Consider the following 6,278-nt stretch of genomic DNA (forward strand, 5'->3'; position numbering starts at 1 on the left):
TTACAAGATTATGGATATTAAGGGAGATGGCCCCTTACTGAACGGAAATCACGAAAAATTTCGCTGAGAGTCTGAGTCTTCGTCAAGATGGCCGCTAATACACACAGCGCCACAAAAGGTGAGAATGGTAAGCTTAGAAGCAAGATACCAATCGCATTCACCTCTGCATTATCTGTGTTTGCTGGGGCTTAGGTGGCAAAATAAAAGCAGCCGTTTGTTTTCGTTGCGTGGAACGTTTATCTGTGTGAATTCCCACCAAACTGTGACAGGCCAGAAAGGCAGAAAAAAAAAGGGCACGCTCGTTGTGTCTTGGTTAAAAATCTAGTTCTATAGGAAATGACATGTGCCAGATGTAAAAGGACCAGTGCACGCCATGTTTGAACCAATTTTGAAATTAAGTTGAAGCTGGGATGGTAATAAATTAAAGAGAATCGGTAACTTTAACCAAAGGGACTGTGAGATCTTGGCCGAGTCCTGAAAGTTTTTATTACCATAGCATTGTAACTTATAAGGGACTGATTATTGGACAGATGACTCATTAAATAAATCATTTGTAATTGAAATATATCTTCAATAGAGGTGATCCCTTCTTCGCAACTTCGAATATCTTCAATAAGCAAAATGTCAACATTGATGTAATAGCAAAAATGCTTCGTAAATCGTGTAGAAGTATAGTGTTCAGATATTGAGATTACCTGGATTATAAGAGAAATAGTTTGAGTGACTAAGTGATGTGCAGTTATTTGCATTAATGAGTCATGGTTTTTTTTCTCTTCCAGTTCGTAGACTGAGCCCAATGACAGCTCATTCTTGATGATGGTCGTTTATCATTATGTGGTCCCATGTGCAGAGTTAAAGGGTGTTCTGGCCGTGAAGAACCCTGAGTTTCTCTGTCACTATCTTTTTATCACTATCTTTGGGTGTTATTCATTTATCCTTTCCCTGCGGCTTATACTGAAAGGCTGGTCTTGGCTGTAAATCAAGTGACCAATGAGAGATGCTGAAAACTCTGTAGATAGGCTTTTTTCGAGACTTCCATACGCTCAAGTTCATCAATCAACCTATGTCCTACTCCAGTATTTCTTTGTTTCCTCCGCGTCTTTCGTGCCTCAACTTAACAGTAAGTTTATCACCTGAAATGGGACAGGCCATGTCGAACATAGGTAAGTCACTTTTGTGGATAATACCGTAGTGAATGACCATTTGACAGCCACTATTGTCTCATGCCATCTTATAATGATGGCAGAAAACTGAAACAAAGTGCCTAATTAGTGCCCAGAACATATTATAATCAAAGCAGATTCACTGCACAGCACAATTATTATGTGCTTGCATTCAAGGAACCGGTTTTTTTTTGCAATCAACGCAAAATCAAAATTTTATTTAAATGTTTTTAGCAACATCCAAAATTCCCTTTTTTTTTTTTTAAGGGTGGGGGTTCAGGGCCATCTTACATGAAATTAAGAGCCAATGCACGGCCCTGAACCTACTCTACAGATGTTCAATTTAATCTTTTAAAAGAATCTTGATATAATGGATTGAAATAAACATAACAGATGTATGTACGGACCCTTGAGTTCATAGTTTCATGTAATTTCATAGTTTGATAGCTTCAGTTGGCTTTTTAATTCTGACGAAGACTCCTTAGTTTTATCTGACTCTATGAGGCATAATGTGCATGGAGATGTGTGTCAGTTGCAAGCAAGAGTAGATAAATTTACGTGTGGCCATACAAAATATTTATATGAATTTGCTCCCGATCTCATTTACCAGAGTTGGCTGCTGTCGCTTTTGTTGGTCTTTGGGGCCTTCTTGGTTTCAGGAGTTGCAATCGGAGGCCTACAGGCAAGGTGCCTCAATTTACTTTTCAAAATTGGTGGAATGTCGTACAGCATTGATCGTTTTAACCTCTCCCTCTGCAATTCCCGCCGGAGCCTACATAGTTTGGCTTTACTGCGTTGGTTTCGTGTGGTGGTGTTTGTGGAAACCAAGAGAGAATGCGTTGTTATTATAGTGTGCTATTGCCATTTATTCCACAGCATCTTATGGCCCCTATTTCCACTTAGCGACAATCTTCCAAGTTAATTTCAGTGTTGGGTCCATTACAGCTGTCACTTTACAGAATGCTTAAGGACGTCCTCAGAGTTGCATTGCCATTTTTTTTCTACTTTGACCATATCATTTGCTACAGGCGTTATCAATACATATTCGTATTATGTGGTTGCGCAAAAAACAACTTAAAGACTGATAAGTACCCCAGCAGTTCCCTCGATATGGCAAGTACGTAATATAAGCACCTATGAGCTCTATTTAAACTTAATAGGGGGCGCACGGTAACGCTACTAATTTACTGTACAAAAGCTTGGAGGACCGTTTAGTGTAGAGGCATGAAAAGGAACAACCTTGAAGACTGTGAGGACAAATGAAGAGCCACTTATTGATTGCCTAAACAATTTACTCCCATTAGAGTTGCGGCCAATATCTCATTGCTCGAGGTGTGATAAGAGGGGGGGGGGTGAGGGGGGGGTTCGAAGAAGTTTGGTGTGGTGTTACGTGAAAAAATTTACTGATCCTCCCCTCCCTCCTCGTTGGCAGCTAACTGGCAGTCAGTTTTCAATAGCCCCCCCCCCCACCCCACATTACATCTTGTTTGGCCACGATTCATCCAAGCCTCCGGGCCACCCTGAAGACCATAAGGTCCCCCCCCCACAAAAAATATCCTCACATCCCTCCCCTCCCCCTCCCCCCTCCCTCCCCCTTCCCTAGGCAACAAATAACGACTGGTTCCTAAGCAAGGTTAATCTGGCAGTTTCACCAGTTTCACCGGTTGTCACTGGCAGAGAACATGGGCGAAATTGGGTTAGACTAATGACACCTAACTCGATATTTTTATATTTTAACGTAGCTACACTGAGGCTTTCATTGGAATGTTTTGGTTGTTACTTGGTCGGTTGAATATGACGAACTTAATTGTTGAAGATCCAAAGTTTCATCTGACGTCCATTTTTGGGCGTATTTTTATAATAGGCCACGCGATTTGCACAGTCATAGTAGCTTTAAACATGCTGATCGCGATGATGAACAACTCTTTAAACAGAGTTATGGTGAGTCAACGTTTCTTTGGTAAGGATCATATTTAGCGCTGGCTTTATGATCCTATTTACCTTATACATTGTGCTAATGTATCTGACATACTGGTTGTATTTCATGCACGTTTAAGACTTCACCAGCTTGTGCTTCGTGTTTCATTAGAGGTTCAAAATACTCCCCAGAGAAAGAAACTTCTTGAACTGCAGCTAAACCTTTAAAGATGTTTCTCGTGTTTTGGAAACTATTGCTAGCTAGTCATAACTACAACGTCCTATGTTGTGATGTGTGGAATTATTTTAATGAGTAGTGCTTCGTTCAGTGATCACTCCCTTGCAACAACAAACTGCTGATGCTTTTTATGATAGTCAGTTTTTTCTGCGGCGCTTCTCGCAGTGAGTTAAACACTTGTACACTGTTGTGGTTGGCACCTGATAAATTTACGATCTTAAACACTCTTAATATCTTTGTAGGAAAATGCAATCGTAGAGTGGAAGTTCTCAAGAACTCAGATGTTGGCTGGAATGGATCGACAAGGGCACTACCATACCTTTCCATTCAATACAGTCTACTATATTCGCTACATTTTCTTACCAAACTTCTGGAAAACCTGCTACAATAATCGGCGCGGAAAACGTGAGATAGTTTGTTGCTTTGAATTAATTATCTCTGCAGCATTTTTAGTGCATTAAAGGAACCTAAGAATCACATTGCTTGTTCGCTTGCAGAGCTTTCATATAGAGAAGGACGAAACAAAAACATCATCGGCATATATAACAAAGTTGAATCTGGGAGGGACATTGTACTAAACACACTAAAAAATCCTTAAATTATAGAATTGTTGCTTTTTTCATAAAATGAAATGGAATAAACGAACGAAAGAAGAATCAAAAGAATGAATGAATCATTTTGAAAATAAATAAATTAATAAATTTAAAGAAATGATCGAGTGCCGTTCAACTATCATGCAGATTAGGTGGTCAGTGCACCGATTGTTTGCCGCTGACCAAGTTCATAACACTATCCGTATCAGAAACCTAGATTTCTGTCTTTGTGCTGATCGTTTTTATTTTTGTCCTAATTTTTACTCTTCCATCAGGTACCAGGGTGGCCAGGTTAGCCAAATGTGAATGTATTGAGACTATAAACCTGAAACGCTTTACATTTCCTCTACATTTCCTTTACATTTCCTGATTACTTGCTATTTCATTTCCATGGCGGCGAAGAGAGGTAAAAACGGTGAAAAATTTAGCCAAATGTCTCCTCTAGAGCGTATTGAGACAGTAAACCAAATTACATGGCTCAAATTAACTCTATAATTCCCAAGATCTCATTCGTAATTCTCTTTCCTGTCTGACATACATGCTTATGATATCAATTTGGAGAATTTGGTATTGGATCAACTACTATAATCCCCTAATTGATATTTACTTTATCTCATCACTTCTATGTTATATATTGTATTGGTATTGTAAGGAGAAAATTCTTTGTCTGGTCACTCATGGGAGGTAAAGGTTTAAGGCTTGTTCCTCGTTTCTTCTTTACTATTGTATGCAGCACTTCACTTTACTTTTTTGACTGCACGAAATTTTCCTCTTCTTTAGGTGAGGGGAGGAGCAGAAATAAAAGAAAGGTTAGCCAATATCCTGTTGCGAATGTATTGAGATACTGTTACTGCTACATACGACATTTCACTTTACATTTTCTGAATCCTTAACTGATACTTTAAAGGATGAGGGAAAAGAGATGAAAATGATCGACAGGCGGTTAATGTCTCAAAAGGATTGATTTGAGAAAGAAAATCTTAGACACCTTAACTTTGCCCAATTTTTTTCGACCATCTTATGACTTGTGAGTATCTCTTTGTTCAGACACGCATGAAGGTAATGAACAGATTAGTTGTGGAGTATCTTATTGATCGCTACGAAGATAAATGGAAGGAGCCACGGTAAAAACAGGAGCCACGCGCCCTTAAACGCAGTCTTTTCCTCGGTTTTCGTTCTTAAACAGGTCAATACTGAATTCTCTGGATTTAGATATACACTAGCATTCATTTGGTGCCCGGATATTTGTCCCGCGGACATCATCTGATTTGAGTAGCGAGCAGTTCAGGAGAGCGATACTAGAGAAAACATTTGAGCTTCGAGGAACAGATAACGTCAATTTTAAAGAAAGACTTCCATCGCATTGGAACATTTTCGGTCACGTCATGCACGTATTAAAACCGATCGCGTGTGAGCGAACGTATGTGATGGAGTGAAACCGGTGATATTTCGTAAGATATATTTCCCAATTGTCAGAATTTGTGTGAAATTGCGATGTCGGAAAACCGTTCGCATTCCGCAATCATATATGTCTACGAATATAAGTAGCGGAGTATATTTTGAGTCCAAATAGAGGCTATTGTGCGTTTTTCTCTGTTTTAGCCGAGGATTTTGAGCACCGTAATATTTTAGGCAACAATCGTGCATGAGCGAATTAATTGATGATGATTTTAAACATTATCCAGAAAAGAAATATATTGCTTAAGGTTAGTCTTCATTGTAGGCCGGTCAGTTACATATCTATATTAGGTGTTACCAACAATTAGTTATCAGAATTCAAGCACCTAACATATCAGTTTTGAATGACAGTTACAAAGATATGGCATGTTTGGTTACAAGTAGAATAGAAATTATTTAATTTTGTAGAGACTAAACTACTGACGACGATATAGGGCAGTTGTGTCTTTATATCTACTTTGGACCATTTATTTTGAGCCTAATATTATACTTTCTCATACGTTGTTAGAATATTGTAGACTAATATGATATTATCAAGCTTTTTCCGCAGGTAATCGGTTTCGTCACTTTACCCAATTTGGGGAAGCGCTTTGAGATTTTTACATCTTTTACTCCCAAGATCTCAATAGTAATTCTCCTTATCGTCTGTCATACATTTCGTATAATGTAACTTTGGAGAATTTTGTATTAAATCAACCGATAATCTAATTGTTGATAATTTTCCTTAGTCTCTAATTGTTCTTTTTGATATTGTGTTGATTTTGTAAGGAGCAATTATGTCTTAGTCACTCATAGGAATTCAGGGTTAATGCAATAACCTATAAGCGCTGGCGGACTGGGTCTTTTGCATCGAATCAACTGTAGCATGGAGCGTTGGAGTTGTTGTCCTAAAAATTAAATGTTTTTCCT

This window comes from Pocillopora verrucosa, chromosome 4, assembly GCF_036669915.1.
Source record: "Pocillopora verrucosa isolate sample1 chromosome 4, ASM3666991v2, whole genome shotgun sequence".
Taxonomy (NCBI): Eukaryota; Metazoa; Cnidaria; class Anthozoa; order Scleractinia; family Pocilloporidae; genus Pocillopora; species Pocillopora verrucosa.